Source organism: Amblyomma americanum, chromosome 5, assembly GCF_052857255.1.
Source record: "Amblyomma americanum isolate KBUSLIRL-KWMA chromosome 5, ASM5285725v1, whole genome shotgun sequence".
Lineage (NCBI taxonomy): Eukaryota > Metazoa > Arthropoda > Arachnida > Ixodida > Ixodidae > Amblyomma > Amblyomma americanum.
This window is the reverse complement of record NC_135501.1, coordinates 43,215,252-43,228,246: the sequence shown is the minus strand read 5'-3', so window position 1 is coordinate 43,228,246 and position 12,995 is coordinate 43,215,252. Positions and strand designations below refer to the sequence as shown.

At 46.9% G+C, this 12,995-nt stretch overlaps 1 long non-coding RNA gene across 1 annotated transcript in view; it reads right to left on the bottom strand.

The window, feature by feature from the left end:
• Nucleotides 1–693: 693 nt before the first annotated feature.
• The window catches only part of LOC144134657 (uncharacterized), a 47,154-nt gene continuing 34,852 nt past the window's right edge, over nt 694–12,995 (bottom strand). Inside the window, exon 6 of the long non-coding RNA XR_013315195.1 lies at nt 694–937. This is a non-coding gene — a long non-coding RNA (uncharacterized LOC144134657). The remainder of the gene's footprint in view (nt 938–12,995) is intronic.

The window sequence follows — 12,995 nt, the reverse complement described above, 5'->3', positions numbered from 1 at the left end:
ATATTGACAGGCTCACTTCGAGTCAGTTATTATGCGAGCTGATTTGTCCGCCAGATCACAATGCCTTATGGCAAGGGCGAAGGCGGAGGCTTCCGCCGCGGCAGGATCCTCAGCCCGGAGTGAAACACTCATCAGTAGTTGAAAATTGTGGTCAAGGGCGACTGCAACAAAGATGCTCAGTTCAGTGTACGCCGCCACGTCTACATAGACTGCTTTGTGATCTGACTCTTGACGCCGGCGTAGATGAGTGACCCTAGCCTCCCGTCTGCATTTGTGGATTTCTGGATGCATATGTTTTGGGAGCGGAGCCACCGAGATCTGTCTTCTTATGCTTGCAGGTAGGGAAGTGTGTCGCCAGAGCTCTTGTAGATCTCGTGGTGTACCAATGCGCTGAAGAATGGCTCTTCCGGTGGTGGTCTGTTGCAGTCGGGCTCTCTGCGATGCTAAGATTGCATCTCTGATCTCCTCAAAGGTGTTGTGGACTCCAAGCTTGATTAGACGTTCGGTCGAGGTGCTTGGAGTGCTATGATGAAAGTGCGAGTACATGACGAAAGTAATAGAAACATAGTTTTTCTGCAAGTCATTATATCTGATGATTCACGAGAAATTTCATTCAACTAAATGAGAAGTACTTAGAAATCACAAAGAAAACATTGCATTTTGGTACACAGTGAGTAGTTCATATTGGTGGACATTGGCTGTGGCGGAACAGTATACGCATATGTACATGAAAAGGAAATAGATGTTTGCGAGCGCTAAATTTCGCCCGCAGATGGCGCCGCCCGCATCATGTTTTTGTTCCCGTGGCCGCTGATTGCTTTTGAAAAGCGCGGGCAGCGGCAAGCGGACATCGGCAGGTGCAAATCCTTTGAGACGATCCTGGAGCATCAGGCGAAATCTTCCGTAGTCGTCACGCCCGCAATAAACAGCGACATCCCTGCATGGAGCAGCAACATAGGCACCGACAGTTCTTATACAGATAGCGTCTGGTCATCGCTTGCGTTTCTTGCGTTTTGTTTCAGGAAAAACTAACCTGTTGATAAATAGGCAGGCAAGGAAATGTAAAGTAGAGGCCCGTTATGACGTGCATATGAAGGAAGCAAACAATCAACGAGTGAAAGGAGCGTCAAGGAATGTTTTTAACATTCTTTTAATTCGTTCTGTTTGAGTCAGTGATCAGTAGTCTTATAATTTTACCGCTGAAAAATAATTGATTAGAAAGCAAACGAAAAACTAAATGCCGCCGGTTGGATCCAGTACTATGAAATCTGAATTCCGCGTCTTGTGACCACCTGACCTACGGTGGCGACTGCCCCGACTTCTGCTTTCGGGAGTGTTTCGACTTCTGCTCCGACTTCTGCTTTCGGGAGTTTAACTAAGCATGATAGTGTTCACCAGCGCTACCCTATATGCCATAGCGGCGAACGTAACACGTGCTTTATTGGCGCTAGTGTCTCGGGGAACGTGATCCTGGGGGAGCGCGGAAGCTGTGCGAGAATCCTCTTATGCTGCCCATGGCAACATGACTGCCGAACTACTCGCTGTTCGACTAGTTGGCTAATAATTAATTTGAATGGCGTACAGGAACAAACACAGAAAGACACGGAGAGAGAACGAGCGCCTACTACAAACTGAGTTTATTGCGCAAAACACCGCCTTTATACACCCGTACATTATCATCATCATTGCGTTGTCATAGCCAGAACACAAAAGGTAAAAATATGTGCATAAAAAGATTATGTTTGTGCATAAAAGTCAGTGAATTACTACTCAGAGAACAAGGCATAAAAAATTTAGTAATTCGTGCTCTCTTTCTGTACGTATTTTTCCTGTTGGCTTGCTCTAGCCATGACAGCGCACGGACGATCATAATGCACTAGCGTGTAAAGGTGGTGGTTTCCCGCAATACACTCAGTTGGTATTAGGCGCTCTTTCTGTCTCCGTGTCTTCCGGTGTTTGTTCCTTTGCGTCATTCAAATTTATCATGACTGCCACCCAACCCACCGGCGGAATGCGGTTGTTTTTTATTCCGCTTTCTAAACAGCTATCATTCAGCGACAAGGTAATTACACTGTGCTTCTCCAATTGATCAACACCACAAATTATATAAGAAATAGAAACATTCTCCTATGTTCCTTGGTTTCGTTCACTCTCGGCTTCCTGATCTACTCACAAATCTTTTTACGAGGCGGGGCACACTCAGGGTGCTTACACGAACACACATGAGGGCACTCACACACGCACGCACAGACACACACGCACATGCACACACGCGCTCACACACACACACACACACACACACACACACACACACACACACACACACACACACACACACACACACACACACACACACACACACACACACACACACACACACACACACACACACACACACACACACACACACACACACACACACACACACACACACACACACACACACACACACACACACACACACACACACACACACACACACACACACACACACACACACACACACACACACACACACACACACACACACACACACACACACACACACACACACACACACACACACACACACACACACACACACACACACACACACACACACACACACACACACACACACACACACACACACACACACACACACACACACACACACACACACAGAGACTCGGAAAAAATTGGGCTGGGCACGGCCCTCGGCCGCATGTGGTCACAAGCGCGTCGAACTCAGTGCTTCGAAACGGACACCGCGGACGAAGTGTGCACGAACGCTGTCGAGTCAAGATAACGGCATGCAAGCGAGAGCGAGGGAGTGAAACCAGTTCTGCTTTCACCACCTGATTCTTTAGAGGCTACGTCTGCGAGACGGGGTTTAGACATCCCATCTAACGTTCATATGCACTCCTCCCCACCCACCTCCTTCTCTCCCTCTCAAAAAAGTCGCGCTGCGGCCACGGCTCTATAGGTAGGCTAGTGCCCAGACAATGGAAATGGCGCAGGAGTCTAGTCCAGGACATCCAGCTCGTGCTAGATGCATCGAATCATGTCCATTGTACCCATGCGGTTAGGCTCGCTCTAAGCCTCACACATCATTGAAATATACAGCAGAGGCCTTGCTTGTAGTTTAGGCCGTTTACAACTAGGAGGAATTCTACTGACGTTCGCCATCTGGTGCTGTTCATTGGCGGCCCCTCTACAGTGTAATTGAGAGCGATAAATTTAGGGGCTAAGAGCATTGGAACATACAAAATAAATTACATGGCATTCTTACCAGACAAGAAGACGTACGCGTTGAGCCCTCGGCGACTCGCGACCGGAGGATAAAAGGGGCAACGACGGAACATGTAGGTAAAGGTCAATGAATAAAGTTCAGAAGCGTGAATTGTTGGGCGAGTTGGTACATGTTGACGTGAACAAAAACCAGCCAGAAAAGACGCAAGACCAGAGGAAGACAGTCTGCGACAGTCTGTGTGCGTCTTCCTCTGGTCTTGCGTCTTTTCTCGCTGGTTTTTTTTTTTTCGCGTCAAAATGAATAAAGGTTCGGCGTTGGTGGGCAGAATTTCCCCGTGGATGGTTTTTCGGTATTTAAAAAAACAAAAGAAGGGTACGACGTGAGAGGGTCAATGGGTTAATGCCCATTTCTGCTGAATTGGTCATTCCCTACTTTACATTCTTAGATCCCTGCTAGCCCTCCTACCCCTACTAGCGCAATGGCGCCGAGGTTAACCGATGCGGGGCACTGTCCTGAGATTGCAGGGGCTGCCAGCGGTGGGGCTTGTGTGACTCAGCCCGCTCTTCCCCAGCACTGTTTCGTGAGCGATCATTAATTTAACCGCCACTAGCGAACAAAGGGCAGATTTCTCCCAATCTGGTGAGCAGGTTGGGATGACGCTGCAAAGTCACGTTACATCGGCGGCTCACCTGCCACATACGCTGCTTATCTGGGGATTTTTCGCTTATGTTTTGCTCAAGGTCAATGACCTCGACGCAAAATTTTCAGCGACACGAGACTGTTGATGTTGTCGCGTTAAAAAAAAGAATGAGAGCTTATAATTTCTAGAAACTCCAACCGTGTATGCGTAAACGATCGCTCTTTGTAAGGCGGCGAGAGGCACGCAAAGGAAACTGCACTTCCGGCTCATGGTCTTGGCTTGCAGTTATTTTCTTATCTGCTCTCATAATGAAAGTCTCAGAAAAAATGAAGTTTGTGTGATGTGTTGTGTTGTGTTGTGTTGGGTATTATGGCACATAGGCAGCTAAGGCCATCATGCGCCAAGCACAAGGTATAGAATTGCTTTTCTACAGAATGTTTTGGAGTATGAAAAAGAGGCGATGGTGCAGATGACTTAAAAAGACTGTACTGCCTAGTAATAAAAGAAGGGAATAAATTGGGAAATGGCTAATGGTAAAGGCCTTAAAGAAGGTCAGGCAGCCTTAGCGGCTTTCCTTGGCTTGCAAGGATCCTGGGGCTCCCAACCAATCAAATAAAGAGCCTCAGCCTACTTCTCAAGGATGAGAAAGTGGCTGAGGTGTATCATGTATAAAAGCGATCCAGTGGTTAAAAAATTACAGCTTTTCAAGTACGCCTGCTGCTTTTAAAAAGCTAAAAATGGAAGGTATGTTAACAATGGCATTATCAGCTAAAAGCAATGTAGGGTGGAAACGAATGCATTCATGATAAAATTGAGTGAAGTACTTTTTTCTTAGTTTTTCTAGTTTCATGCATGAGAATAAAATGTGGTTAACCGTAAGTTTACCTCCGCATTCCTCGCAAACAGGTTTATCTTGTTTTGTTAGCAGGAAGTTGTGCGTAAGGTGCGTGTGGCCTATTCTGAGACGGCATAAAATCACTTCTTTAAAACGTTGTTGGTGCACACATGACTTAAATTCTCCTAAAATCAGCTTTACAAAGTGTAGTTTATTATTCAATTCGCTGTTCCAAGCCGATTGTCATTTTTTTCTTAACTTCCTTTGTACTAATTTCATGCAGTCATTCAAGGGTATATTTGCTTTTTTATTTCCTTGCCACGAGCTTGAGCAGCACAGAAATCTGCTCGCTCATTGCCTTTTATGCCGACATGACTCGGGACCCAGCAGAGTTTAATGTTTTGTCTTCTAGCTGTGGCTGTTATTATGTTGTGTATAATGTCACCAAGTATAGGAGTGATTGCGTTTCTTGAGTGGAGGTCTGTAAGTATACCTAAAGAGTCAGTGTAAATAATAGCGTTTTTGAGGTTCTCGCCGAGTATTTTTTCTACGGTCACATATACTGCGTAACATTCTGCAGTGAAGATGAATGCGTACTGTGGAAGTCGTATTGTTGTCTCCGAATTCCCTCGCACCACTGCACTTCCTACATAAGTATCCGTTTTCGAACGGTCAGTATAAAAGGCTGTGAAACCATTGTATTTTTCCTCAAGTGCCAGAAATTCTTGTACTATTTGGTGTTGTGGAGTTTGCTTTTTGCGGAACTGTGTGAGAGTTAAATCGCACAGTGTAGGGAAATCGTACCATGGAGGCAGTGGACCTCGTCTTTGCGCAATGCTGGGTAATGTGTTCAGTACGCCGAGATTCTGGCAGATCTCTTCAAAGCGTAAGAGCAGTGGCCTGGTGGTTTGCGGTTTGTTGTTAAAGGTTGTTCTGGCTGGACACTTTGTAACTATTTCATAACAGATGTGTTTTAGAAGCGAACGGATTTTTAGGACGTATGAGCATGTAAGCATGCTTCTTCTATCTGTAAGTGATGGTTCGTTTGTTTCGACATAAAGACTGTTTATGGGCGACGTCCTGCAAGCGCCAGTGGAAAGACGCAACCCCAAATTATGCACTGGATTTAGTCGTTTCAAGTAGGATGGCCTTGCAGAACCATACACCAGGCAACCATAGTCTAAGCAGGACCGTACCACAGAGCGATAGATGTGTAGAAGGCTTGCCCTGTCAGAACCCCGGTGTTTGTGTGAAAGCACTTTGAGTATATTCAGCGATCGAGAAGCTTTCTTTTTCAACGCATTCATGTGAGGTAGAAAAGTTAGTTTTCGGTCAAATGTTATGCCTAAGAATTTGTGTTCAGTTTTTAAAGGTAACTGGGTTTCGTTTAGGTGCAATGTGGGATCTGTCTGTAGACCCCCTTTCAGTGAAAAAAGTAAGGCCACTGTCTTCTGTGGAGAGAACTGGAAACCATTCCTGTCTGCCCATGTTGCCAGTTTATTTATTGTTAGCTGTATTTGTCTTTCTCAAGTGGATATGTTTGAGGATGTACATGCTATCTGAAGATCGTCAACATAGACAGAATACATAATGGACCTTGTGATTATTTTCCTAATAGAATTCATTTTTACGGCAAAGAGAGTTGTACTTAAAATACATCCTTGGGGTACCCCATTTTCCTGAATAAAATTCTTTGAAAGGGTCGAGCCTAGGCGCACATGGAATGAGCGATTGGATAAAAAGTCTTTTATGCAATTTAACATCCTGCCGCGGACGCCAAGCTCGGCAAGGTCTTGCAGAATCCCAAACCTCCAGGTTGAGTCGTATGCCTTTTCTAAGTAAAAAAAGACTGCAAGACAGTGTTGTCTGTGTATAAACGCATCTCTGATAGTATTTTCAAGGCGGACTAGGTGATCTGTGGTGCAGCATCCTTTTTTAAAACCACATTGATGGCTGTCGAGAAGTTCACGGGATTGAAGGACAAAAGTTAATCTTATGTTTAGGACACTTTCAAAGGACATGGCGAGCCAACTGGTAAGGGCTATGGGTCTATAACTGTTCGGGGAGGTTGGTGGCTTCCCGGGTTTAAGAAACGGCACAATAAAAGCTTCTTTCCAAGCTTTCGGTATTTTTCCTGATATCCAAACTTTGTTAAAGAACTTTAGAAGTGCCTCTACGGCAGGTTCAGAAAGATGGGCTAGCATTTGGCAATGTATTTGGTCTGGGCCGGGGGCTTTGTGTTTACCGGCAGAAAGTATTGTTTGGATTCCTTGTATTGTAATTAAACTATTGTACGGTTCATTTGTACCGCAACCTGTCGGCAGTCTTTGTTTCTCTGCTGTCTTTTTGTATTTTAAAAAGGAATCGCTGTAGTGGGATGAGCTGCAAACATCGGAAAAATATTCGCCTAAATATCTGCCTGTTGTTCTAGACTAGTCTGTACACCGGGAGCGGTAAGAAGGGGGACTGTGAAGGGAGGGTAGTTGCCTTTTAGTTTTCTGACCTTCTCCCACATTTGTTTTGATGTGGTTGAGTTGTTTATCGAAGACACGTAATTTTTCCAAGCAGATTTTTCGGCACTACGACGGATATACCGAGCTTTTGCTCTCGCCTTTCTAAATTTCATAAAATTCTCCTGTTTAGGGTATCTGCGAAAAACGCCCCAGGCTTTGGTTTGTTTCTTTTTTGCTTCTTTACATTCTTTTGTGTACCAGTATTTGTGATTTTGTTTAACTATTCCAGATGATTGAGGAATAGCTTGGCGTGCAGCGGCAATAATACAGTTTGTGAGAAATTCGTTTAGTTCGTCTACATTCACGTCGTCAGAAACTATTCTATCTAGGCTGGCTTTTTCACGGAACAGTGCCCAGTCGGCTAAGTGCAGTTTTCATCGTTGTGGTTTAGTTGGGATTACTTCGGTGTGCTAAGCTAATTAGTATGGGGAGATGATCACTTCCATATGGGTTATCTAAGACATCCCAATTAAAATCTGTAAAATGGAGGACGAACTACAAGACAAATCTATGCAATTAAACTTTCCTGAGCTGGGGGAAGAATAGGTTTGCTTGCCAGTGTTCAGGAGGCAAAGGCTATTGGAGAGTATAAAATCGTCAATCAGTTGGCCTCTAGTGTCGGTTTTGTTACTGCCCCAAAAACTGGAGGGGGCGTTAAAATCTCCGGCAATCAAAAACGGTTCTGGTAGTTGCACTAAGAGGTCTTGTAAGTCTTGGAGTGTTATTTGAAGATGTGGATCTATATAAACACAGCACACTGAGTGTTTTAAATGTGTGCAGGATGGCCGCCACAGCTTCTAATTTGGTTTTAATCTTGTGTTCTCGGGCTGCGATTCCACTGTTAACAATGATGGCTACGCCACCCGAAAGCCGGCTCGCCTGCTCTCGGTCACGGCGGAAGACCTTATAGTGTTTTGGAATGTTTTCGTGTTTAGAGCCTAAATTTGTCTCCTGTAAACACAGGCGACAGTTGAGTATGTGGATAATATGTCTTTTATGTCGCTTAGGTTATGTAAGAGTCCCCTACAGTTCTAATGTATAAAAACCATATTGTATTATGTGGGTACTGAAAGGAACTAGGTTGGGTTTTCAGGCGCCCTTATTCGGGGCTTTTCTTTTTTTTTCGGTCTATGGAGCCCCGCCGCGCTTCCGACGTCGACGCCATAGGACTACTTTGACTTGTGTCCATCGTGTCCATCGGATCCTCCGACACGCTGGACGAACGTGCGAGCCGCACGTTTGTTTTCATGTTCGGACTCTCCGTGTGGGGAGGGACCTTGGGGCCCGCGGACCTGGAGGCCGCGCGTCCTGTTTTGTGGGTGGTGGCGCAGCGCTTGCTGCTGCCACCTTGCGCACGGGTGGCCCCGCTACAGGCTCACTGCGTGTGGCCTGAGTGGGAGCCGAAAGCGGCTGTGGTGCTGTGCCCCTTTGCACACACATCGGAGAAAGTAGGCTTGTGTATCGAAGCTACCCTCTTCCGCGCTTCCCTAAATGTTATGTTTTCTTTGACTTTGATTGTGAATATCTCCTTTTCTTGTTTCCAAACTGGACATGCGCATGAGTATGCAGGATGGCTGCCCTCACAATTTACACATAAGTGTGGTTCAACTGCACAGTTTTCAGAATCGTGTTCATGGGAAGAGCATTTAGCACATGTGAGTTGGCCCCGGCAACTCTGTGAACTGTGGCCGTAACGTTGGCATTTGAAGCAGCGTCGTGGGTTTGGTATTTACTGTCGTAGTTGGAGCTTTATGTAGCCTATTTCTACGGAGTCGGGGAGGATACTAGATGCAAATGTCAGGACAATGTGCTTTGTGGGGATTTCTTTACTATCTCGTCTCATTTTTATCCTGTACACGTTGCTCACGTTTTGCTCCTTCAAACCTTCCAGAAGTTCTTCATCAGTTACATATTTGAGGTCATTATCTGAGATAACTCCCCGAACAGTATTCAAAGATCGGTGTGTGCTGATTGTGACCGGTATATCTCCAAATGACTTCACTTCTGACAATTTCTCTTGTTGGTGGTTGTATAAAACTTCTAAAAGAAGGTCTCCGTTTGCTAGTTTTTTGATCTTGTACCCTTCTCCTATGGCACTTGTTAAAGTCCTGGTAACAATGAATGGTGACGCTTGTCTAGAAGTCTGTTCCTCGTGTTCGCTGTGAACAACGTGGAATCGAGGGAAGCTTGTAGCGTTTTTTTTGAAGAATTTATATGTCTCAGTGCGCCCTCTTTTTCGAGGGAGATCGGGTTGGAAAAAATGAGAAGCCATGGAATGTGTTCTTTGTTCGGCAATGGTGGCAGCCACCCACCATGGAGCCCTACATGGGGACGAGACAGGTGCCTTTAAAAAGCCCTGTCCACGCCAGCTGTACACCATCACTATAACCAAATATGGCGTAACAATGGTTTGTCAGCTACACAAGGTTAACCCTCGCCGCCAGGAAAAAGGAAAAAACCAAGAAGTGAGTAGGAGAGGGGAGAGTTGTGAGAAAGGGGTAGGAAAGTGAAAGATGAAGTGGAGATTAGGAAAAGGCGACTGCCGATTTCCCCCGGTCGGGTCAGGCCGAAGGTGCCGTCTACAGGAAGCTGGGGCCAAAGTGGTGTGTTGCCTCCGCCGAGGGGCCTTAAAGGTCCAAACGCTCGGCATCGGCTCAGCCACCAGGATCCCCTTTTCCCCGGACACGGCGATGCCACGCACGGCGAAACGTGGGTGCTCGGGTCCGTGGTGATGCACTGTCCACCATCATCCTCTTGCGGGGATGTCCCTGCGGATGCTCGGGAACCCGCGGTGTCGCCACACACCGTCGCGACGCCTGCAAGCTGCAGGCGCCCCCCTGCGGGGGAAAAATGAAGTTTGCCAACATCGATAGATCAATACGGTCTAATAACGACCGGGATACTTACAGCGAAAACGGATTTCTTAGGTGCTAACGAAGAAATAAAAATCATTTAGGGATGATCGATTGGATTGATGCGGTGGAAATGGGTTAGCAATTTTATATCACTGGTCAATCTATTCCAATACTGATTTATTCTGAGTCTATCCTATACTGATTTATTCTAACGGGGAAGCTTTCTGGTTAACATGCCTGCCTTTCCCCTGTCCCTTTATCTATATCTGCAAAGCCGTTCTTAGTCATTTTTATTTCTACTGAGTCATTCTTAGTCCGGCCTCTCTCTCCTCTTCTCTACGAGTTCTGCGAGGGAGGGGAAGGGTTCAATGTGGCAGGCCGGCAAGTGGCAGGCAGGTAGCGGGAAATCACCCTAAACACCACCTCCTGTATGCCACGTTTGGCTCGTGGAGGCTTCACAGCACTGCCAGTCATTCTTAGTCATTTTTGTTTTTGCTGAGTCATTCATTGTCTTGCCCCTCCTTCCACTCCGCTACACGTAGAGAAGCGGCAGCGGTGGGGAGTTGCTTGGCAGGTGGCAGGTGAAGAGAGAGATATTACACTAAACACCGCCTTCCACGCTTCACAGGTTGAAGCTTCACACAAATAGCGACGCCGATCATTCTTGGACAGTTTTATTCTTGCCGATTCATTCTTTCTCCGGCGTCTCTCACCTCTCCTCTAATTCTGGGAAGGAAGACGGGGACCGTTGCAGGTGGAGCATGGAAAATCCCCTTAAACACCAGCGGCCAACACAGACGCAGACGCCGGACAGTTTTCCCCGTTATGGTCCACTCAGTGGTATGGTATGAAATTCCTGCAGCCGCAGCGAATGCTGCTCTTTTAAACAAACTGCAATAATGTGAAGAAAGATTAAGGCACGGATCCCTAAGACTCGGAGGCAACACCATGCCCTGCTTGTTGGTGGCCATCGCTTTCTTTTGGAACGTAATGGAGTCAAGTGACGGGATAAAAAAAGAAGCTTCCGTACTAAAGTTCAGTTTCCTCATTGTTAAAGGGTCTTTTACTCGCCGCGGTGACCGAGTCACCACGGCGTGATGGCATTCATTGGTTCTAATCCTGGCCGCGGCGTCCGCACTACGCTGGAGGTGACATTCCAAAAATGTCAGCATGCTGTGTGATGTCAGCATATTGTTATGAAGACGAAGAAGAGTGCAGTGGCGCGGGACGGAGTGCTCGCGCTAGGCCCTTGAGCAATTAAATCATACCTTCATTCTGTCATCATGTCGTGCTTTCCTTGGCTTGCCACCACGTAACATTTGGTGGAGGTGCTGGGTACTCATCGTCATCCTAGTCCCCGGAGCATCGCCGCCTTCTGCTCGCCTTCGTCGTCGGCCGAGGGGACCTGGGCTCCGCCGCCCGGCTCAACCCCAGCTCGAACTGACCAGAACCGACCAGCCGCTTTCCCCCGCCCCGTCCCCAGCCCCGAACACAAGACACGACGACCAGGACCTGACGTACGATGACCCGACTATGACCCGAACCAAGACGGTACCCCCGCCCAGGCTGTGCGGCGATCCCTCAACCCTTGACCTTCGGCAATGGGTGACCGACCGCTGGACCTGAAGCTCCTTGGGCAACCGTCCACCAGATCATCTCCTTCATATTTGTGGCAAGCCTTTCATCTTCTTCTATCCTTCCTGATCATCCTCATCGTCACCTCACCATTCGTAATTCAAGCAATCGATCGGGACGATCGCTCTGAGGACCGGGGTCATGTTATGAAGACGAAGAAGAGTGCAGTGGCGCGGGAAGGAGTGCTCGCGCTAGGCTCTTGAGCCATTAAATCATATCTTCATTCTGTCATCATGTCGTGCTTTCCTTGGCTTGCCACCACGTAACAATATCTTGAAGTGCGCCAGGTGGTCTAAATTAATCCGGAGACCTTCACTATGGCGTCCATCATAGCCCGTGCGTCGTGTCGGGATATGAGTGCCAAAAAATTAACAATTCTTCGGTGTTTTTTCTTTTTTCTTTTTTGCTGCCGAACAAACAGCGACACAGACGGGAAGAGCCATATAAATTATTTTTACTAAAAGAAAAAGTTGAATGAAGCTCTCAATTTTCCTTAAGGCGTCGGAATAAAGATAAATGAAATGCTTAAATAAATGCTGAAATTTTAACTTGTTTACGAGGTCATCAGGTTTCGATAGTCACAATTTTAGGCGGTACATTTCCGCCATGCTGCACTGGAGGTTACACATGCTGGCGAGGAGTAATAATTGCGATCCTTTTGCCTCGTCCACAGCATAGCGTAAGCGTCGCGATCTTGGACATCTATTAACTAGGATGAAGGAACACCCCAACGGTAAGCGATTCTTCACACCACGAAGAGGTTACAGAGCGCGCAGATGAGCTGACAGTGTTATGTGCATTCTTCAGTTTACAGATGAGAACCAAGGGAAATATATGTGGAGTGAATGAACAATACTATTTTCTCGCACACAAAACGTTAATGCCGGCAACTCGACCCAATTTCTGTGCATCGTAAAAGTCAATTGTAGGGCTGGCTCTATGTGGTGGTAGGCATTTTTAGCACAGCGGAGACGTACAGAGAGCAAACCACTTGTCTAGAACACATTATGGACGTGTATCTGGCAGAACATGCGATATCTGCCGATAACATTTCGTTAAAAATGGGCTTGATACCAGCATGTGCAGCTAGGACAGTTATCTAGACAATTGTTTTGCCTTCTGTACTAGCGTAGACGTACACTGGCTGAACGGACGTCGGCTGCGCACGCGCAGTGGCCCAGCCTAGCAACACCCCGGCCACTGGGCTTGCGAGGCCGGCGTCCGCTATAGACAAGCGTCATGTATGTAAACAAAGGTGGCGCGGCGGTGGGCTGCGACGAGGGGT